We start from the raw sequence: 23,871 nt of genomic DNA, 5'->3' as shown, positions 1-23,871 counted from the left end.
AATACTAATTGTTGTAGTTTTATTAAATGTTTTCCTTACGGTATTATAATAAGTCAAAAATGATTCAAATCGGTTCCGCCGCTCATTATTTATAAATGCTATAACCAAAATGTTCATTGTGAAATATGATTTTACACTTTCTCGGCGAATAATGTGGGTAAACTCTTCTCGGGATTCCCACCGGGTTAATGTTTTTATAACGGCCAACGTTTCAAGTACCGTCTCGGCACTCATCATCAGGGCGGAATGTTGATTTATTTCAAATAAATGTCGCGCACCGAAAATACCACCGATCAGTTCATTTCTCGAGCGACGACCGACTGTCAACAATATATTTCCCTCAGCCAAACTGCACACTCCTCGCAACAGTCCCGCACACATAATTAAACAATATCCCCAGCGTGCCATTACAACAATATATCTCATCAATTCACCAATAGTTCTGTATTATCCTCCCAAACACATTCAAATAATCTTAACAAAATAATCTTCACAAAGACTCCAAGTCTCCCTTTAAAATGCGAAAATACTCATTGACTAGCTGTTAAAGTATGCGGCTTCTACCACAATTGTAATTCGAATTCGATAAAATTTCAAAATTGAATAAAATGATGGTAATTAAGCGTAGTTTATATTTAATTTTTATTGTTTTCCCTTTTATCATATTAGAGATTTTACGTAGCAGTTGTATACCGTGCAGAATGTATTCAGGGAGCTCACTAATACGCTGGGCTATAGATTCTTTAAAGCTCAAACGGCAAATCTGATCCCACCACTTAAAAAAACGAAAATATAATTTAAAAATCGTTATTAATTGACATGCGGTAGAGTTTATCTGCTAAAAAGTATGGGGAAAACACCAAAAATTGGGTTTTTTCAAATTTTGAAGATTTTCCGGAGTAAAAATGGCAAATCTAACACGGCCATTCAAAAGAACAATAAAAAATACACAAAAAATGATTTTTTAAAAGTTTGCCAAATATTACTAACATAACCTAAAAATTCATGAAAAAATTAAAATAATTTTCATAAACTCAATTTTGACCCAAAAAGTATGAAAAAAATCAGGGTGTATTTGGGCATAAAAATATACTTTCATGAATTTTTTCAGATTTTTTAAAGCAAAGAATCGCTCAGGAAAAATGTTTTTCGAAAAAACACGTTTTTTACCATAAAAGGACCGTGGGACCACCTAGGCATCTAAAAATTTCGCTGAAGGGGTTTCTAAATATTTACTTTCGAGTGCATAATCCTAAATAAGATTTCAGCCCAGTGCAGATTTTACCATCTTAACCCGCTATAGCCTTTGATTGACGACACAATTTTTCGAGGTAAATTCCATAACTCGCAAAACAAAATTAACATTTTATTTATTCCTAACTAGTGGCAAAAAAAAATTTTATTTTCTGCAATTATATAACTCACTTTCCTTCTATTTTTTGAAAACCAATTTCGTAATATTAAATCAATGCTCGACATATTGATGTCAAATTATTTTTTACAGTATTTAAGGGTCAAATAAAATATCTCAGTTAATGCGGAAAAAAATGAAGAACGAAAAATATACTCCATTGAATTCACACTTCACTTGGGACAATATCTCTCCTTTTATTAAATTTGAAATCTCAGCAGCATTTCGATTTATTATCTGCAAGCAAAAACATCTCAGGTTTACACCTAGGTCCTAATCGGTCACTTCTCAGGTGGATGTCTTCTACGATTTTTCAATGCCTCTGTTGCGTTTCTCAGAGTAGTACACGGTGCTTCAATTTTTATTCATCCTTAGCTACGTTTCCGCTATGAATAAGCCTGCCTCCAACAAGCTGACTTCTTTTCCCCCTTTCGCCTGCTGACAAAGGCATCTTAAATCAAGATAGGAACATATCATTCTCGATCGAAAGAAAAACGCGTTCTGGCAATGTGCTCGTCAGTCATTCCGGAAAAACGTCTTCAAAATCAACTGCATTCAAATAAGTGGCCCTTCGAATCATCTCTTTACTGTCTTGTATACCTTAAAAGAAACCTTGCTATAGCCCGTAGTGATTTTTGCCGTTTCGTTGAGATAGGCGAAGGAAAATTCAGAGTAGCGTTCCCAATGTGCGCACATGATGCCGTCGAATGCGCCTCCATGCTACGGAGTTCATCGCGAGTCATGCTCTGGCTTGGGGAGACTCGGTGATCGGTGCGTATTTGGACGGCGGAGAAAGGAAATGGTTTGCCTTGTTTGAATTTCCCTCACTGAGTTATGTAGATGCAGATCCGCAAGTACAATATTAAATAAAACTATCTAATAAAAAATAAAACTATTTAATTAAAATCAACCATTTCTACTTCGCAGATTACCTTCCTTGATGTCAATATCTCTCTCGTCAACAACAAATTCCTCACCTCTGTCCATGTAAAACCCACGAATAAGCAGCAGTACCTTCATTTTAGCAGTTGTCATCCTTCCCACACTAAACGCTCCCTTCCCTATTCCCTTTCCATTCGAGGCCACCGTATTTGTAATAATCCTGATGCCCTGAATAATTTTCTTCACAGCCTTCACCGTTCCCTCATCCATAGAGGCTACCCAGAGTCCCTCCTGTATAAAAAAATTCTCAAACACCCCCCCTCCCCCCAGCAAACTGCCCCGCTGAACCATGCAATAGAAGCAAACCACGTGACCTTACCCTCTGCACCACTTACTTTCCTGGAATACAATCCCTGCAATCTATCCTCAAAGACCTCTTCCCTATTCTAAAAAATAATAAGTCGACAGCCAATCTTTTTCCCAAACCCCCTACTGTCACATTCAGACGACCTGCTAACCTTTCAAATTTATTCCGCTCAACTAACCTCTTACAGAAGTCACCCACTACTTCGCCCTGTGGTCATCCTAGATGCAAAACCTCCCAAATTTTTGCCCCTCCTTCTATCCCTAGTCATCTTGTCACCTGTCTACCACCACCCCTTTGCGGCCTCCTGTACTTCCAAGAATGGAGTTTACCTCATTCAATGCCAACACTGTCCCTCCTTTTATATAGGCAAATCCTCAACCCCCCTTAACCTAAAAATCAATAACCACAGGGCATCGTGCACTTCCTCTCACTTTGCGTCCCTCCCAGTGGCGAAACATGCGGCCACTCATCGGCGTCAATTCAATGATTGCTACAATGTACCTATCAGTTTTGGCCTCCCTTCCCCCCACAGACCACCCACTCAAACTTAATTCCATTGAATTGACGCACATATGGCTATTCAAAGCATTTCTTCCTCCTGGCTTAAATATCAATCGATAATCCCTTAATTGCCTCAACACACTCTTTCCCCCCTCTTTGGACCCTACCTCCCCACTATTTCCCCTTCCCTCAGCTATCCTTTACCTACAGTCTCTTACCTAACTCTGAGGAAGGTGTTAATACGCCACCGAAAATTTAGTACTAACTGTGAGTGTTTTTTATCCTTTTTTTTAGTGTGTTCTATGATTCTTCCCAACCTAGGGTTTTTTACAATATTAAAGAAAATAGTGTACGAGGGTTAAAACTCTCACTCTGCCAAATACATTTGCGGTCTCCACCAGAATTTCGGATACGCTCATACACGTGGTCAAGCTAAAAAGTGGAGTGGGGGAAGAGAAAGGATTATTTTACTTTTCCCCTCCCATCACAAAATTTCGGCGTTGCAAATCTCTGGAGGCAATCGGCGTTAATTTTATCACTTTTCATGAAATACTTATTTTTCATCGTAGAATCTCGATCAAAAGACGAATTTAATCGCTCAACCGCGAGGAATATGATTAGCGCCTTTATTTACCGCTAAGTATTGGAATTAAAAAAGCAAAAAATTTACTACAACAGGTGATATCTGTAGGGGTGAGCTCGTGCTGTTATGGCAGTCTCCAGAGGTCCCGGATAACCTCTGGGTGACCGAGGAAAGGGTTCGCAAAAGGGTCGCGCTCGACCATTGTTTGGGTCCAGTATACCTGGCTGGATCTTGGTCCTCCCAAACTACTACGAATCTACGATTTTTCAAATTTAATTCAAACTGCCATGCATCGTATCATGCTTGGATAGCAGCTAGGTCATTCGTTAGTTCATCTATGTCTTTGCTGGAACGGATTTCTCTGTAAACTACAGCCTCCTCTGCAAATAATCGTAGCTTACTGTGGACTATATCACCAGTGTCTTTCACATAGAGAAGGAATAGGAGTGGGCCTATGGCACTACCGTGAGGGACGCCAGAAGTGACTCCAACCTCGTTGGAGACTTCACCGTCCAATACTACTTACTCTCTGCAAGCGGTCGCTCAAAAGTTCTCTTATCCAGGAAATGACATCTTCATCTAGGCCGTAAGGCTTCAGTTTCATTATCATTTTTCCGTGGGGTTCATTGTCAATACCTTTTTTGAAATCGAGATCGATCGCTTCTAATTGAATGTTGTCCTCTTCGGAGACTAAAGTATCAGGGCGAAAAGCACTCACTGGGTTTCGCATGGTCTACTTTTCCTGAATCCATGTTGAGTTCTCATTAACAGTTTTGCGCATCTAGGTGTTTCATTGCTGAGGTGTCTACGATATTTCGAAGGACTTGGCATGAGATGGACGTTAAAGATATCGGTCCGAATTTAGATGGCTCTTCCTTGCCTCCACTTTTGAATATTGGCGTTACATTAGAAATTTTCCAGTCATTAAGTACTTTGTGTTGCTCGATGGATTTACTGAATATTAACTGCAAATATGGAACGACATCTGAGGAAAGTTCTTTGTACACGCGAGAAGGGATTTCGTCGGGTTCAGGTGATTTATTTAGACTGAGCGATTTCAATATATTTTCTATTCCGTGCGTACTAATGCCAATAGGCGGCATCTTTCCTATGCAGAGATTGACCACTTTCTAGGATGAGTTATCAGAAGTTTCGGTGACCACGCTCTTGAAGTAGGAATATAATGAATTTTCTTTATCGGAACTTGTCAACTTATCTCCATTATCGTTTCTCAACGAACATACGGTAGATCTTTTACCTTGAACTTCCTTAAAATGAGACCATAATCCTTTTGGGATATCCCTTAACTGATCTACTTGTGTTTTTCCTTTGAAAATTGCTGAATGCATTCCTGAACGCTTCCTTCGTGGCGGAATTAAAAAAAAAACTATTTTTTAATTATACCACGCGTTCATTAGCGTGGTGGCAGTTCATTTTAGTATGTCACGCTCTTTTTCGCCTCAATGATTTTCTCATTTCCGCGTCATACCATCTCGGTCGCTATCTTCTTTTTTTTGGTTCACTAGGGATGTAGCTATTCACTTCCGAGGATACGAGCGAAAGAAGAGCTTTCCAAGTACCACCTACATTTAACTTTGATAATGATTCTTGAAACGCAGGTGAAGCATTTTTCAGATGACTCTTAAACCCATCAAAATCAGCTCTTTTAAAAATTAAAAGTTTAGGCTCTTTAAAAATTTCAGCGGTATTCAAAGAAGATTTTGCAGTTACTAACCTATGGTCACTAATTCATTCGACGGTGCTCATGTTTATTACCTGATGAGGTATATTTGTCGATATTATTCCAAGAATACTTTCTCCTCTATTTGGTGCGGATGCTATTTGAAACAATGAATCTGATGTAAAAGTGTGTACAAACGCCTCGGAAATCACTTTATCCCTCCCACCAGGAATGAATCTATGCGTCTCCCAATCTATAGAAGGTACAGTGGGATTAATTATTACAAAGAATGAAGCGATGCCACTTTCACCGCAGTTTGGAAACTAGTTTCAGCACTTTCTATGGTATCTGTGGGAGGGAATTTTGTCGGAGGGAAATAGGAAAATATTTCAGTCAGGTATTCTTCTCCATCAAGTCCTTTTTCGTATTACATAAATGTTCTATCGTTTTAAATAATATGTAGACACTCACGATACACCCTTTATTGATGGGCTCGGGTCGGTGAAGAAATTTGAAGGTTGGCACAGGAAGCAGCCTGCATCCTTTTCCTTCACGGCACCAAGAGCCGACGACGACGAACGCGGACGCGACCGAGTTACCGGACCTTGAGTCAAACTCCAGGAGCGTTTTTCAGATGACCCTTAAACCCATCAAAATCAGCTCTTCTAAAAATGAAAATTCTACGTACTAATCGCTCGAAGACATACGTATGTCCCGAGGCCGTAGTTATGGTCGATTTTGACTTATTGCCCGGCCATACGATTAGAGGAATAATCCTGCTGGAGTCTAACTCCAGGAGCAAATATCCCATCGAAATTAATATTAGCGGGTGGAATGCACTAAGGTAATTCACGTCCCCTCAGGCGTCGGGCCGTTGGAGTGTTTACTTTCGGGCTCCGGGACGAGGTTTTTTTCCTATCTTTAGAGTTATATTTGAACTCACCGTATACCTTTTCCTAGTGCGTGCCTTCATGGGTGAGTAGGTTTATACTGTGCGCGGTAGTGGCGGTAGATTCATGGGAGGGATCTAGTCCACAATAATCATACTTTTTCTAATTTTTTAAAAGACGCACTCTTACCATCAACATAATCTATGCGGGATATTCGGGGAGAAAAATTCTACACTAAATATTAGTTATGAGTAAGGTTATCCTCAGAGGTAATCCGCATTGGGCAATTCTTCACGTCATGTGAAGTAAATTTAAGAGTAGTAATGCCGGAAACTAAGGAAAAATCCATAACAATTAACCCAGGGAAATTATATGAAATTTTATGAGCACACCCAGTGTAATTTGCCCATCTTAACCACATTAGCGTAGATAAGGACCATCCGAAATTCAACCATCAAAATATGACATTAACATTGTCGCAATTCATACTATTGCGTTATAAACAAGAGCGCTAAAATCTAGTACAAATTTCGAGACGCGGTTATGGTCATAGTGACAGAGAATCGACTTACGAAGGATATGTGAGACAGCGAAGTTTTTCCACTATTTAAAATCTACTATTGCGATGGGGAAGGTGGCGGAGTTTTTCTAGCAGTCAAATCACATTTATACATCGCCTCCCATGTATTAACAGACATTGAAATAGAAAGGGTATGGTGTACAATCAGACAGCGATTTGATATTATTTCACTATTAGAAAATAAAAAATCTGCATTTTATTTGAGACACAGTAGAAGTGTTATAATTATTCTGCGAGATTTCTATCTCCCACGCATAAATTTGGATTCTTGCTCTCTATAAAACCGTATTCAAGGAATAGAGAAATCTGCGAGATCTTATTAAACGGAAATCACTCAATTGCACAAGTAGTTGACATGTTCACGAGGGGAAATAAACTATTAGACTTTTAAGCAGAGAGCCGTACTAAGGTGATGAATCAAATCGATATCGTGGACGGTATATGTGATCACAAAGTAATATTTGCAGCCTTAAAAATAGGAATAGAGTCATCTGGAAAATCAAAACGGGTAATTATTTCTTGGTATATTTGGGGGTTAAACAGAGAGGCACTAGGGAAGAGAATACACCACTAAGGCACTAGAGAAGTAACCATGAGTTACATAAAAATATTTATGGCGTCAAGCGCATTGCGAAAATATTTTCGGGCAAGAAAGTAAAAGAGAGTGCGATTAATGAAAAACTGCTACGTCCTGAACTATGTGCTCGATTAAAGCGCTCTTATTTTTAACGCAATTGCAATTAACTATGACCAAGTTAGTGACATATTTTGTAGATTGACTTTCGGTTTGATCTTTTACACGCTTTTGTGTATTTTTTTTACTTTAGAAGTGCTTTTTACATTTGGTTTAATTTTTCCCTGAGGAGTACGCATTTTGGAATGTTCATTATTTATTTTCCAGCATCACCGCATCTTAGTTTACTCTGATGTGAGCATTTCCGCAAAATTATTTTAACTTGTAGCTACTCGTAGCCTAGACTACGTTCGGTTTAATAACTTTTAGTCGTTTAAAAAAATTCAGTATCAACTTTTTCTTGAGTCGTCTGCATAGATTATGCTGATGTAAATAATATTATATTATTATGCTGATAAAAGCATATGCCCCTTTGAACGAGGAGATTCAATACTTTCAGGTGCTATAGTATAAATAATACTTTTTATGTTATTTTTAAAAGGTTTCACTTGATATTCTGATGCCCCATTTGTGGCAGTGTGATAAGGAGGAGAGAAAAAAGTTCTGGGCGGGCTGAGGTGATCGGCTGCCCTAGGGCACTCGATCCTAGCTAGGCTGGGGCTCATGATATAGGGTCCGTATCACGGGAGAACGCGGGTGTCCAACCCCGGAAAATTTTCAGAAACTGTATGCCGGGAAATGCATTTTGTCGCTTTTCTGGCTCTTAAAAACTAGATAATAGTTAACAAAATAAATATTTAGTGAGAGAAAATACTATGAAAAGTGAAAATTTCACAGCTTATGCAATTTAATAATGTGTTATGGCTCTATTATATATTTAGTGAATCCATTCCATGAAACTGCACTGGAATCTAAAAATACCTCCGTAATAACCTTTTCGAATAGCCCCTTAAAAAAGGCAGGATGTCTGTTTGTCTATCCACTATACATTTCCATACGACTCCACGGATTGCAACCAAAGTTTGTACGTTGGTGCATCTCATGCTCCCAAAGTGCGTAGTGCCACCTCGGTTTGTGCCTGACGCGTCCTTTACATCCTTTTCTCATTACCCTTTGTTATGTCACTGTATAGAACTTCTGTGGTTGGACATCCTGCCGGGTAGGCACACCTCTTGACACTCTCAATGACAAATATAGCTCATATGATTCAACACTTTACTATTACTCCTCTCCATGCAAACCTTTTTGCTGAGGTATGCATTCACACGATGCTTTTCGTCTAAAACACATTAGGGTACACATAAAGATCAATCTTGTCGAGCAGGGTAAAAGCTGTAGTCAGTGGCATAGCCAGGAATTTCGTTCAGAAGGGCTCCAAAACCAAGGGGAAAATTAAAAAAAAAACAGGGTCCTAATTAGAGGGTTTTTGACTAATTTTTGACATTTTTCATAATCGAAAAAACTTCATTTGTCAAAGAAATCTATTGTAAATTCATGATTTTTCAATATTTTGTTCTCTTTTATGAAGGAAAATAATAGTGTTTTATATTTCGAGTGGGGAGGTCTGGACCCCCTGCACGCCACTGGCTGTAGTATACGGAAATTGTTCTTTCCATTGGTTGCTTTTACATATGAATACCATCACTTTGTATATCGCTTCTTCCTTCCTTGTCACAATGAATTCCGAGTTCAAAGTTTCCCACTTCTCTGGTAACTATCCTTCACGAGCAATTCCAAGTGGCCTGCTAGCCATATTGGAAATATATCTTGAATTCAATATTGTAAGATAAATTATCGGAGGATTATCCGGAAAACAATGCTATATGTCTATTTGTCATCTTTTACACAAAAAGGAGTGTCATAAGGTCACCAAGTGGCAAATCTCTTCGTGTTAAATTGTCAATTTCTTCGAGAATAATTCTTGAGCAATGAACTTACTGCATGAGTTCCTTGGCAGGGAAGAATAAGAAATCATGGTCCTCGAATGAGTCTTTTTGTGATAATCCTGGTAAACTCACTTCTAAAGAGATGGTGAAAAGGAAAGGGTTACTGACTCAATGATAATTGGGTCTTTTTAAGATAGCTCTGATGAACTATGTACATAGTTGCTCAGTGATCAATGGAATAAAATAGCATGCATGCATACATATGGGGACTAAATACATATTGTGACGTGAGGAGGTGGGGGTTGGTTGGTTTATTGGAAAGAGGGGAGAAAGACAAGGGAGGGAAAGAGGGGAAGGGAGAATAGGGAGGTTTCCTATTATTTTTTTATTGCCTAAATCGAAAGGTTATCACTCCTGGAGTATGTGTTATACCCTATTAGATTTTTAAATTACTATATATATTTTTCGCGATTAAATGAAAAGTGAGAAATTTCAAGCGCGCGAAAATGTGACGGCTAAGTATGAATGCTGGGAAAACCCCGTGTGACGTCATTATGGTTCCCGCTGTCGACGTGTGAGGTGACCTTTTGGTGAGGGTATGTGCGCTGCTGTGATGCAGGAAGCGGACTATCCTGCTAGCAGGTATCGCTCGGCTTAAATAAGGATTATTAATACCCTATCAAACAAGGGAAACTTTCTGGCCACAGGAAGTTTAAATAGTTGATTATTAAGATATGTTTCCCTGAGCTCTGTGCCTCATGCATGCATTGGTAATTTCAGACGATGTAAAACTCCTATCTACTCGTATAGAAACTAGGTGACGTCACATCGAGTGGCATTGCATGGGCACCAATCTGACCTTTTTCAAATGAGGTTAAAATTAACCATTGCCATTCGTCTAAACTGGAATTTCTAAAACCAAATAATTTCTATATTATGAATGCACTAATCATGGGTAACGAATTGGAATCCATGCCTTGTGTTTTCTTTGATGAAGAAAACTACCCTATTATTATGTGGGGAGGCTCATTGCGATGATTGGGGTACACAAAAAATTAGAGCTTATAACATAGATTCTGAGTTCTACAGAATATTTAATGCAGAAAAAGAGGGAAATGTACACATAGAACACGTGAAATTGTTCAATATCTTTCTATGCTTTGAACATTAAACTGGCCAGTGGATATTACCAAAATGATTAATTCAACAAAACAAAGTAAACTTAATAAAAAGAAAACAGGAAGTTTCCTTCCAATCAGTCTTTGGCCTGGTTTCTCACCAAGACATGAACACCCAAAAATTAGTTAACAAAAAGAAAACATTAACCTTAAGCATACTTATAGATAGAAAAGTACACCCTGTCCTAAAAAACTTTAGTGCACGCAATCACTCAAGGAAGGGGGGAGGGGAAAAGAGGATAGAATCATAAATGCAATTAAAAAAACTCATGGGCAAAGGCTCTTCAACAAAGGTTCCGGCATCTTCTTTCTTCGTTTCTGGGGGGGGGGGGGAATCTGGGTTTCTTTAACAACACTAGATCAGGGCTTTGAGTGAAGGTTCTTCTTTACTAGGGGATACAATTCAGGATTGTGGTTCGGCTTATCAAGTTTTCCTGTCTTGTTCACGGCTGAGGGATGACGTCCTCAAATGGCTCCTTTTCGGCAATCGCCGAGCCTAAATTGAATGGATGAGGCAGATACTTTGTGGAGATCCATTATGAGATATGAAGTGAAACACTTTGCACTTTCCACATAAAAATGTATTAAACTACAGTCGACATGTTTTGCTGCACTGCAGAATTATCAAGACTCCCACAAAATATATCGACTGTAGTTTAATAAATTTTTATGTGGAAATTGCAAAGTTTTTCACTTCATATCTCATCGCTAAACCATCTACACACCCTGGGCTGAGAGAATACTCAGTAGGATGACATGGGTTGATCTTCTTCTTATTGATGATGGAAATCTACCATTCACTCTCCTGTTTCCTGTTTCCGCTCATTTCCTCCTTCCCGGTCCAAACTCCATTGTCTCCAGGTTCTCCCTCTCTCTCCATAGACCACTCATGTAATGAGCCGCTTGCCCTGACAAACTGGCAGAGCCTCCGGCAGCATGATAAGGCCAGGGTTGATGTATCTCTTTCAGGTGGTGGCTCCTTAGGTTTCATGCCTCAAAGAGGGTTGGTTTTCAGGGGGTGAGGAGGGTGGGGAGAAAATGAGAAAGAGGCCTATTTCTAGAGGTAAGTCACCATGGGGGAGTTAAAGTATGTTTAATCTATTTTGGGGGAGAGGGTGAATGTATAGGTGAAGGAGAATCAGGTGGTCGTAGGCAGCCTTGCACCATCACTCCTCGGTGGGTGTGGGTGGTTGAGGAGGAGTGCACTCTTCTCTATTTGGGGCCAGCTCATACACAAAGTCACGTGATGGGAAAACCCCAAAATCTGGAGGTGGGGAATTGGGGGGAGGTGAAATGCATTACACACAAGTCCATTCACACTGAACTACCCACACACACACACGGTCAAACTTATATAAGACAAATAAATGAAGCTCTCCTTCCCTCAAAAATATCCATTCAAACCAATATATGTAACCTGCCAAATTTCTACGGTTACAATATGCATTCACAAATGGTATACATATATTAAGCTAACATAAGGAACTGGCATAAAGGTACCATATTGAGGAAATTTATGTGTACTATGTATTATAATTTCTTCGATTTTACGATACATATTTGGATAACTTACAGTGTGGTATATTTCATTCATGTCATTTATTCACTCTCTTCCAGGATTGCGTGGAGGATGAAGCAAAATGATGGGAGTTTGAAGATAGAATAAAAAAAGCAAAAAGTGTGTGAACCTTGCATGCACTTTATCTGATGGGTTGCATGATTGAGCAAAAATTTTGAGCCTTTTGATTGTTCAGAAACAAAAGGATGGGTGTGATTCTCGAGTCCTCCAAATTTAGGAGAAGAGAGAGACTCCAGGACAAGAAGACCACTCCAGGAAGAAGAATGCGAGTGACTTAGCTTAGATTTGGCCCTTAGGACTATGAATCATTGTGCCAAGTAAGACTAAGTTATTTTAGGTGAGTCAATTATACTTTTTTGTCAAACTGAGGTTTGACATGGGCATTGCAGCATTATGGAATAGAAACTGTCATTTGAATGAAAAGGTAGTAACTTCCTCCTTGTGCCACAATGACTTGTATACCGCAATGAAGCTTATGCAATTCCTTGGGGGAAAGGTATTTACCTTGCATGTACTCTCTCCATAGGCTCAAGACAAGAGGATCCCAGTTTCACACGTAGCTTACTTTTTGGGCCCTCTGGGTTTTGAATTATTATGTCGAGTAAGGCTAGGATTTTAAAGAGCGTTATCTAGAATTTTATGTTGAAACAAGGTTTGGCATTCACAGCATACCATTGCAGTGCTCGGGTTAGAAACTGTGTCACTTGAATGAGAAAGGGTTAATTTCCTCCTTTCCCACAGTGACTTTCCATATGTTGCAGTGCAGAGTGTGCTATGTCTTGGGGGAAGGATCATTTATTTACCTTGCATGAACTAACCCACTCTCTCCCTAGGCTAAAGACATTCCGGTGGCCGAAGGAATGTAGGCATTGCAAGAGGTACCATCAGACAACTGAAAGGAGAAGAAACATGTCAAGACAAAGAAGAAGGAAGGCGTCAACCTATTAAAATTTAATTGCATTATCAGGATGATGTAGAAACGTTTGATAGATTCACTAAGGTAAATTTCTCCACAAATACTGTCCTGAGCACCTTTATCTTTCTTCTGCGCAAACCAACTCCGCTTAAATATGAATAACAATCCAAAATTTGTATTACAATGAAATCAACTTTTAAGGACAACCAATCAATATTACCCACTTTCAATTAAATTTTGCATATTAATTTCATTTATAAAATAATTTCTTCTACATTCAATTCAATTTTTTAAAACGATATCCGCATGAGTTTATTTTTTTAATTCATGATGCATATTCTGCCATTAAGGATTTCTTGCTTTTTTAGCCTAATTTATACTAATGCAAAATGAAGTCAACATCTTTCAGTTCTTCCAAACAAGTTTAGATACATTCATTTAATCTCACCTCTTTGCATAATCCTGATGCATCATGAACATTGTATGTAATCAGTCACCTTTCATTTTTTTATTATTGCTCATCCAAGCACTGCATTGAAAATCAGTTTCTTTAATTTTTATTCATGTTTTTTTTTCTTTCTCAATTGATAAACTAAATATTTTCTCAAAACATTTTGCAAAAGTTCTTTTTCAAAAAATCAAATCATCATTTTTTTGTGAATATGTTAAGTAGAGAATGAAAGAATGTAAATTATGTTCTTCAGAATTATTTTTAACTATTGATAGATTATAAAGTGAATTATATTTTTAATGCCACTTCTGAAGAAATACCTCGTTGGCTAAGTAAAGAATTCTTGTTGAATCCCAATTGTATGAGTCTCCTCCATTTTATCAATTCATTAGGAAAATACTCTGCCCATTTAGATATTTGCTCTCTGGCGTCCATAGCGTATCACAGGAAGTAACTTAAAAATTTGCTGGTATAAATTTGATAAATTTTATACAGGTCCTAAATTATAGCACTAAACACATATTAGAACTACTTTCAGCTTTAGGATTTCAAGTTTTTTCTAGAAACTTTATAACCATTTTGAACATATTCCCTTGAATTCTGTTTAAATTTCATTGAAATTTTCATGCATCCCTATCGAAATGAAACATCTTTTCAACTTTTCATGCAGAGATAAGACGCGGGCTTCTTATACCACTAATGTTGAATTTTCCCATGGCTGTTTTTGCAGTGATTCCTCATACCCTATTAAATTTCAGTGCACTCACATACAGTTTTTATAAATCCGCGATGGAAATTCAATTTCTGTACCATCTTTCTCCACTCAGCTGCAAGCCATCTTGGAGGGTGTGGGCAGAAAGGGTGGGGTGGGATGGGGTGGGATGGGGTGGGGTGGGATGGGGTGGGATGGGGTGGGATGGGGTGGGATGGGTTGGGATGGGGATGGGGTGGGTTGGGGGATGGGGTGGGATGGGGTTGGATGGGGTGGGATGGGGGATGGGGTGGCATGGGGGATGGAGTGGGATGGGGCTGGGGTGATAAGTGATAAGTATATTTAATATAATACTACTTGGAAATAGCAAAGTTTTTGATCCTTCTATTCCTGCAAGGATGACTTCGACGACCACGATAATTATACATGCTGAACATGATTAAAATATTTATTTTTATCTGTATATATATATCTCTCTAAGCATGTAAATATTTGTAATGTAATTTTGTTTAAATAAACGTTAGTGTGTAAATTTACTTTTTTCCTATTTCTACCTATTTTAAGTAGTTTGTAAGAATTGAAATGTTACAAGGGGTGGTTTTTAAGGGTTGTACATATTTAAATCGGCATCGTTCTTAAATTAGGGCATTTTGACGAAAAATATATTTTTGGTGGTAAATAATTATTTTCCTTAACCCCGAATAAGGGTTGATTTTTAAGGGTTTAAATATCATGAAGTAGGAGGAGGTTTTCACCCCCAAAAAAATGAAAATAAATAACTTGAATTCATGAGCCTCATTGCATAAAAGTTGTATTTAATACCCTCATGTATGTATTTATATTGGAGGGCCCAAGAGATGTGCGTGAGAAAAATGTGAATGTTTAAATTTTTTCCCACAAGCATAAATGAGTTTCTACTTTAAGTTTATTTTCGGAATGGTATGTATTCATTGAAATGAAAAGATAACTCGACTTCTGAGATGGATTATGAGAGATAAATAACAAGTTTAGTGACACCCAATTAAAACTTAATAGTGGTCACTAGGGTATAGATTTTATTTATTTTATCAATATCTAATTTTAAATTGAGCTTAATTTAAATTGTTATGAACAAAATCGACCAAATATTGCCAACACTAAACGTAGCGACCCTTTTTGCTTTAGAATATATTTTCAGGCTTGCGGAACGATCAAATTCAAAACTCTTTCTCTCTTTATGTCCCTCTCCTTCGTTAACAGCGAGGCGATGACGGTTTTGAGGCGACGATCACGCGAGTTCAGATTTTTTTCAAGAAGGCGCACAAGTCCACGTTATCAGGAGTTGTAAATAAGGTTTATTGTAACGACTGGAAAAAATACGCCATTTTCGAGTAGAGAAATTGAATATAGATCGTGAATTGAATATAGATTGAAATGAAGGGGGTTCGTCGTAAGAATTGTGGTGGTGCACTTTCGGGCGACTCTTAAAGGGTTAGCCACTAGTCAGCCGACAGTTATTCATCGAAGTGTGATTCGCTCCTCATATCAGTGATCGGGAAAATGTCGAAATGGGATCTACTATACAGCAAACTCTCGATTATCCGGGCTAATGATGGGGAGATGGTGCACGGATAATAAAAAAACACGGATAATCCAAACTCCATTTTATTTCTTAAATTTTCCGTAATATGCACAAAATTATCATACGTATATTCATTTTCGCAAATAGTCCGTTAATTTAGTTTGTTTTAAGGACTCGTTGACAGCTTTCTTCACCTGAACACGGATTTTTTTTGCTGCAATAACGTCATTATAATCGTAATTACAGTGTTCCATGTAGCGCAGCAAATTTTCTACGCAGGTGAGCGCTTGGCTGTGAGTCATGCGCATGGCCCTTATATAGTGGTTACTAATCTTCCAAAAGGTTCTCATTGAAATCGGTAGGGGGCGCTGTTGCCTCAATCTTCCGACACCAAATAGTTCCTCTTTTGAACGAGTGGCAGCGCGAGGGTGCCAATGGTTTCTAGTTGTAGGAAAATTAACATGGCGAGTATAGGCTAAACGCTGACTTGTGGTGTTTTTTCCATTTTTTCAGTGGTAAGGAGGCCTTCTGGAGGTTTCATTTTTTGACAGTACGAAACTGAGTGTAGTGGCTAGAAATTAGTGCTATTAGCTCAGAAAAGTCAGCGATGGTTCAGGAGTAGTGACTTGAAACAAATCCCGTGCCCTCGCTCGTAGTGGGATCCCGTTTACTTACCTGTGAACACCATGGCTTACGACAAGGGATCGTTTTTGTGCGTGGTTTTAAGTCGGTATATAATGCTAAGAAGAAATAAAATTCCAAACTGGGCATTATAAACTCCCATTTGTGGAAGGCGGCGGTAAGTACACTGAATGTTTACATGTTGCATTTTTGAATAAGTTGTTTCTTGTGCATGGTACCGAAGTTATGATAACGGTGAAGGCCCGAAGTGTCACTAATCTTAGCAATTAAGTTTAATAACAATGCAAATGTTTCAACTGCGTGTCCATATTACAGCATTTGTCGAAAATGAAACTCCTATCCCGCTCAACATTTTTAGCCGACCTTATTCCAAGATGGCAGAATGTGGTGGACACGTTAATTTTAATTTTGTAAGTAATGTGTGCCGCCTACTGTCCATCGCATGGCACAGTGAGTATTCGCATTTAAAGTTGATATTTTTTAAACATTGTTTTGCTCTATCGGAAGTAGAATCAAACTCTTGAAAAGTTATTTTTAAGTTTTTTTATCTGGAATGGACCTGATGTTTTGGTTTGGGTTTCCTGTTTATATACATTACTAGCTGAGAATCCCTTTGATTTTGAGCAGCTCGGAGATGAGTTAGAGAATTTGCCTAATTCTTTGTGCATTGAAGTCGGCCGTTGTGCGTGAAAATGCTATTGTTTATTTCTCTTCGTCACAAGGTTCATAAGTTTTGTTCATGGTAGCAGAGAGGAGTACTCCTCGATCGTATCCTACTACACACCGCAAATAAGTGTATTTTTTCTCTATCTTGGCCTCTATTTTTAGCGTATATTAGTGCCTTGCAGGGTTAATAGTCTTGAAGAATTTAAATGCATTGCAATTTAAACAACCGATAAATATTCTTTTACGTTATTTTAGCTCGATCGGATAAAAACCACATTTATATGATGATTTTTGTATGACAGACACAGACAAACATTAACTTTTTATGTAGGATTCATAGATAAAGCGTAACAGGTATCTCGCAATGTCGCGCACAAGAATTTCCTTTGGTTGATTTTGCGTTTAATGTAATTAACTTCATTTTTGCTCTGCCATTTCGAAGTGTTCTACGTTCTACTATGATATGATATTTTGGGAATTACAATTAATTATAATCAATGACCGGAACCAATGACTGTTTTACTCGGGAGCTTTTAAAGACTAGATGCGTGAATTAACAAATTGAAATAGTTATTTAATAAATGCCTTGCAATAAATTTTCTGGAAATAATTGGATGTCGAGGTTTATCAATGTGATCTGCTTCTACAATTGCTGAGATTTATCGATTCGGTTCAGTGCAAATTATCTGGATAATCAAGAGAAATTGGCTATCTTTCCCTGCCAAGTCATAAATGGCCTACTAACTAGCCAGTTGCTGACAAGCCTTACACATCCTGCATGTTTCATGAACAATTTCTGTCTAACCGTGCTACTATTTGAAAATACATGAATGCATATTGATGTTGGATCTGTAAGTGGCTTTGAGAACTAATTATTCTTTATTTTTCCCCAGGATTAACTGATATATAAAACCAGTGAAGCATGAAGCTTTGTGAAAGTAATTTAATGTGAAGTAATTTTGGGAGATGAAACCTAATAATACTGTCTGGAGGAGTCGAACATTTAGATACAAAGAATGATGTAGACCCTCAGATCCAAATATACTGTATGTCCTCAAGAGAAATACAGCCGCCTTCCAGCAATGTGAGTAAATTTGAAAATATGTAAATGTATATTGATGTCTGATCTGAGCTTGTTCTTTTGAACATTTGTGTCCCGATTTACTCATAGAAGTAATATGAAAATTTTGCTCTCATATTTATGAATATCACTATTATTGTTTATTAATTTAAGTAAGGTGACATGAGCCCAAGTTTTATTTTATGGATGATTTTTACATCTTCAATGTCCAACATCTGTGAGAGGTTTAGGTAGTTTAGACCATTAAGCATAACATAAAAGTTGGTATATGTACTACCAAGCTTGGGTGATCAATCACCTATTAGAGTATGTATCAACGATGTGTAAGCACACCTTACATCTCGCCATCTTTATTGTTCATCACTCTTACACCGGAACTCTCATTCCCAACTTCTGAGCATGGTGGCAAACCTTAGGACTCAACATCCCTTTTCTCCTTTAAGAGACATTCTTACCCTTACATAAACGTAAAGTCTTGAACAAAAACAAATGCAAATCCTGATACTTACTACACCAATTCACTTATAAACCAAAATAACATTCTTCATTCCAGATAAATCAAAAGTCTTTTTACAAGCTTGGCATATGTTAAATAATCAGCGCATGTTAAATACTGAGTGTTCAGTATATAAATAATAAATAAATAAATACTAGTTATTCAGTGATCTACATTTTATAATACTGCAAAGAACTAGATTTATTACATTCTCTCATTGACCTCATCTCTCCTGGAGAGTCTCCTGTTTTCCTGTAATTGTTTCCTGCCATCACAGGATTAGGTTGCAAATTCTTTCCTCCATCTACAGTTGAGGACCTCAAATCCGGAAAGCTTGGGAGCAAAGGGTTTCTGGATTTCTGGTCTTCATGGTATGTTTTGTTAATTAATTAATTTATAAATGTGTTCAGGCTCTTGTGCTTGATATTTGAGATCCCTAAGTGCCCAGGTTGTTAGTGTATGTTTACAGAGTGTGCTAACATCCTACTCGTCCCAGAACAAGGCTCAGAGGCCGGTGCCACGAGGTGTCTAGTCGAAACCCTATGCAGAAGAATTTTCAAACATTTTAGATTTCTGTTTTTTTTGGGGTTTCTGGATTCCGTATTTTTGGTCCTCAACTGTACTATATCCTCCCTTGGTGTTAGCTCATTGTAGTTCTCTTCCTTATTCCCATTCTCTTGTTCCCTCTGAAGATATGGTTTAGCATGAGAAGTATTCCTTCTATGAGGTTTCCCTTGATTATCATAAATGAACTCCGAATTTCCATTAGATTCTATAATGGTCACAGGATCTTGTCTAAAGGGAGTGGATAGTTTGTTTTCCCAAGCTTGTTTCATTAACACCACATCCCCTGGTTCCACAAGACTAGGCTTTGCAAGACAGTTTAAATGAGCATACAATTTACCATCATCTTTCAACATTAACTCCCTGTCTCTAATTATTACAGCTAATATCAGGTTCACCTGCATACATAACTGTAAATCAGGAATTTTTTTACCAAATCTTGCATCCTAAAAACAACGCTGCTGGTGGGCAACCTGTTACCAAGTGGGGAGTGACTCAATATGAGGATAGGTATATCAGAAGTTCCTCTATCCAACTTATCTTTTATGCGCCAGCAATCCTTAATCTTTTCATAATGTTCCTGTTTTGGCATTCTACCGCTCCATTTGCCCGGGGCCAATATGGTGTAGAAAAATGATGGATAATATTTAAATCTTTCAGAAACCTCTGAAATCCTGCATCTTTAAATGGTGGTCCATTATCTGATGAAATAGATTTTAGCAAACCATACCGTGCAAACAAGCCTTTAGACAAATAAGGACTGTGCAAATCTAACACTATCAACAAATTGCCACCTGATGGTTAGGGGCCAAGGAAATACAAACTTACAATGGTTGACATGGCAATTCAGATCGTACTATTGGTTCTAGTGGGTCACTACTAGCCACTAACTGACATTCATGGCAGGATCTACACCACTGTTCAACATCTTTTTGCATACTTTTCCTCCAAACCTTGGTTCTTAAAATTTTCTTCATACTAACAACCTCCATATGACCTTTGTGAACGACGACTTGACTTACACTCCTGGAGAACTTTTGGTAATATGTACTATTCTTGCCCCTCTCATTATTAGCAATTAATTAATTTCACCCAATTCATGTTGGATAAGCTCATAAAATCTTAACTCTTTAGGCCAATTGTCACTATGAAGACAATTTTTTATCACTTTTTATTCACTGTCCTGCTCAGAAGCCTTTTGAATTTATTGTTAAGCCATTCGGAATTGATGCCTCTACCAAGCACATCACTATCCACAGTTCATAGTAAAGTAACCATCAAAGTTCATAAATGTGAGCGTATACACTCTGAATATACAGTAGGGCACCACAGTTATTTGAAGCCGATGTCCAAGGGTCAAATTTGTATCAAAATTTGATACAACTGACGTTCACCCTATCACACGGTCAAAATTTCATCCAACTGGCTTTTGGTCCTTTGGTTTGTACAAAACACGGTTTTGTCCAAATGGGTAGGACAGGTTCTAAATTTTCATCCAATTGGATGAAACCAACCAATCACTGGACTGGACAAAAGAGAAGCGCCAAACGCTGACACACAGGCCACATAGGTTATTTATCGTCTGCATGAGCATATTAATTAATAAATATATATAATGGACACAAAAATAAAATTTGTTGCATTCCATACAGTATGCATCAAAAACCCAACCGGTTTCTACCTTTTCAGGTCATGTTCATTATCGTTCACCTCTTGATAAGACCTGAAAAGGTCGAAACCGGTGGAGTATTTTTCATAAATACTGTATGGAATACGCGATGGAAACTCTCAACTAGGAAATCTGTAATGTGTAAATGAGTTCATGTTTAATGAGAAGGAACCTTCCTTTTAGACTCACAATACAAGGAGGGGGTGTTTTGGAAAGAATAAAAGATTTACTTTAGGTATTAAAGCACTATTAATTCATAACATTTCAATGACCATGTCCATCACTTATTAATAACATTTTCCTTGCGGGAATAAACTGCCTCACGTTTGTATCCTGGCATTTTATTCTGCCCTCAACCTTGCTTATAAGGGACATGAAAATATCCTCACTTATCGTCAATTAATATCAGTAATATACAGGAACATCAGTGAGCAACTCCTTCTCCAATATGTTAAGCACGCTTACTCCAACGCTTTCCAGCCAACGCCAAGTTCAGCATTCCTTCTGTTTTCTTTCTCTTTAATGTTCAAGAGGCCTGTTCAGATGATTTCAACTGCTAAAAAGACAGAATACTTCACTTCCACAAGCTTCCAAATTTGTATACATAAACATTGTCTTTCGTTTGTTTTTGGTCCATCGTGGGGAACCCCTGTCCCATTGCATGCAAATTTTTGCAACAAAATTTTTATTCCAAACATATTGAGACAAATATTTGGATGCAAATTTGACTGTGGGACACCGGCTTGATTTATTTAACCGAGTTTTCTGCACATTTGCCCCAGAGGAGGGCTTACCTTAGCATTGAATTGAGATGGGGCAATGTCCTTATGGGCTATGTTCTCATCTCTAGCAAATTCCAGGTTTTTAAAATGATCACTGGCAAATCTATTATATATTGGATCATGAGATACATTTCACCTGCATCTATCCTGCTTCTCAATTCCATTCTCACAGTCTAGAGAAGGACTCATTATTGTTCATATTTCCACATGATAAACTGGTATATGAAACCAGTGAACCATGAACTTGTGAAAATAATTTGATGTGATGTAGTTTTGGGAAATGTGTTCTAATAAAACTTGCGCTTTCAGTGGGATAGTGTTTACTGCTGATGGCTCAATTTTTTTAGCTCATGCTATGAATTTTACATTTTGACTTTTAGGAATTCATGGATGACTATTTAATTATTTATAAAATCATTAAGAAATCATTACTTTAAATGCCAAATTTGTGAACTAATTTTGTTTATTGATCATTATCTAATTGTAAGCCTGAATATTTATTTTTTTCCTATTCTTATTCAGTTTATTCAATAATTTACTCTCACTCACATTACTAATATTTGTGTTATTTGTGACTTAATATGTTTTAAATGCCTTGGTCTAATTTCTTAAATTTTGGACATTTTTTATTTTAAATTTCTTATCATGGTTTTGTTATTAGCCCTTATACTTGTACTAATACTTTTTTATTATTTGTTCTATCAGCTAATATGATGTCTGTGAAACTCCTTGAAGGCTGTTCCTTAAGATGATTCATCAGTGGACTTCAATATTCAAGACCTATGGTGGCTGTTTCCTACTAGAATTCAAATGAAGAACTTACAGTCAGCTTTTATTTAATCCGTTTTCAGGAGAATAATTGATGCTTTTTATGGCTGTCTGTTTCATGACATTGTAGAGAGATGTTGTTTGACGAATTGATGTGGAAATTTACTTCCTTTTGATAGAATGTATACCTGAAAATGTTTGCTTATCAATTTTTCTCGGAAATAAATGTTGGTAAGCTTCAAAAGGTGTTTTTTTTTCCTGATAGAGGTAATCCTAGTGATTATTTCCAAAAGATAAGAGAGAACTTTTTACTCTCTCAGATTTTTCCCAACACTGGAGAGTAGTGCATTGAAATGGTCTTGTATATTTTACAGCCGCTCTATATTTCTAATTCAATAAATGTTATAGGGTGCACTTCTAAAGAGACATTAAATAGCATAGGTTAATAATTAACTATATTTCCTTTGTGATCTGGATATTGTGTCATTAATTTAGAGTAATAAGAAATTGATTAAGTACTGTCTTTAGGCCTCTGCACATTTTTTCCAGCGACTGTGCTGTGACTGAGTACATGCCCAAGGAGGTTTCTTCGGAGGCTTCTCGTAAGGTCTTTTTCATGGCTGTTTGTATCTCTTCTATGGATGAATAATGGGTTCATTTCAGGGCTGCCTTAATCCTAACTTGCACAAAAATATCTGATGGGGTGACCTCCGGACTACAGGTGAGGCAGCATACGAATCTGGTGTTTGGCCGGGAACCAGGGTGTGGATTCGTAGCATGTTGTGGCAAGGAGCCCTTCAATAGGTGGAAGAGGGGACTTCATAGTCTCAACCTCGCCTGAATAAAGGCATATTATTATTATTTAAAAGGCTTTTAACTCCCTCAAAACTTGTGAGTAGGGCAGAACAGAGTCGCTAGAAGCCTCACAACTTATTTCGTTTCCTAAAGATATTTAGCATAAAACTTAAACTTTGCTCGACTGTTGATTCCATTTTTTTTCCTTGACAAGGTCGGCCAAGGGGGGGGTTTATAATAACTTACGTCCTTCCATAGCTTAGAAAGCGATCAGATTGGTCTTGCAACAATGATTAGAGTCCATTCCTCCTACTCCAAGTAGTTTGATCCCACTCCAACCAATTGGGGTGGCACGGGTTATTCAATTGCATCACTTTCAGAATTCACCCTGTATGTTATGTAACTGCTTGCATAACATAACCCTATATAAGCATGTGTAAGGTGAACTGATCAATCATATCCTCACCATACGTTGGCATCTGGGAGACCGGACCCTAGGCGACGAGAGAGTGATTCTTTGTTGTGTTTTGTTAAAATGACCATTGGAAGTGTTGACTCACTCTGTAAAGAAGACTAGCAGTGGCCATCATGAGATC

The 23,871-nt window shown here is 37.8% G+C and overlaps 1 long non-coding RNA gene across 3 annotated transcripts in view; it reads left to right on the top strand.

Annotated features, from left to right (window-relative positions):
* Positions 1–23,227, top strand: part of LOC124170550 — a 72,462-nt gene extending 49,235 nt beyond the window's left edge. Inside the window, exons 4-8 of one of the 3 annotated variants that reach the window (XR_006867501.1) lie at positions 12,211–13,172; positions 16,326–16,611; positions 16,770–16,904; positions 18,014–18,204; positions 22,418–23,227. This is a non-coding gene — a long non-coding RNA (uncharacterized LOC124170550). The remainder of the gene's footprint in view (positions 1–12,210; positions 13,173–16,325; positions 16,612–16,769; positions 16,905–18,013; positions 18,205–22,417) is intronic. The other 2 variants (XR_006867502.1, XR_006867503.1) reach the window with 2 other exon arrangements.
* Positions 23,228–23,871: the final 644 nt, after the last annotated feature.

The sequence above is a fragment of the Ischnura elegans genome, chromosome X (genome assembly GCF_921293095.1).
Source record: "Ischnura elegans chromosome X, ioIscEleg1.1, whole genome shotgun sequence".
NCBI lineage: Eukaryota > Metazoa > Arthropoda > Insecta > Odonata > Coenagrionidae > Ischnura > Ischnura elegans.
Note: the sequence above shows the minus strand (reverse complement) of the source record. Positions and strands in the feature narration are given on the sequence as shown.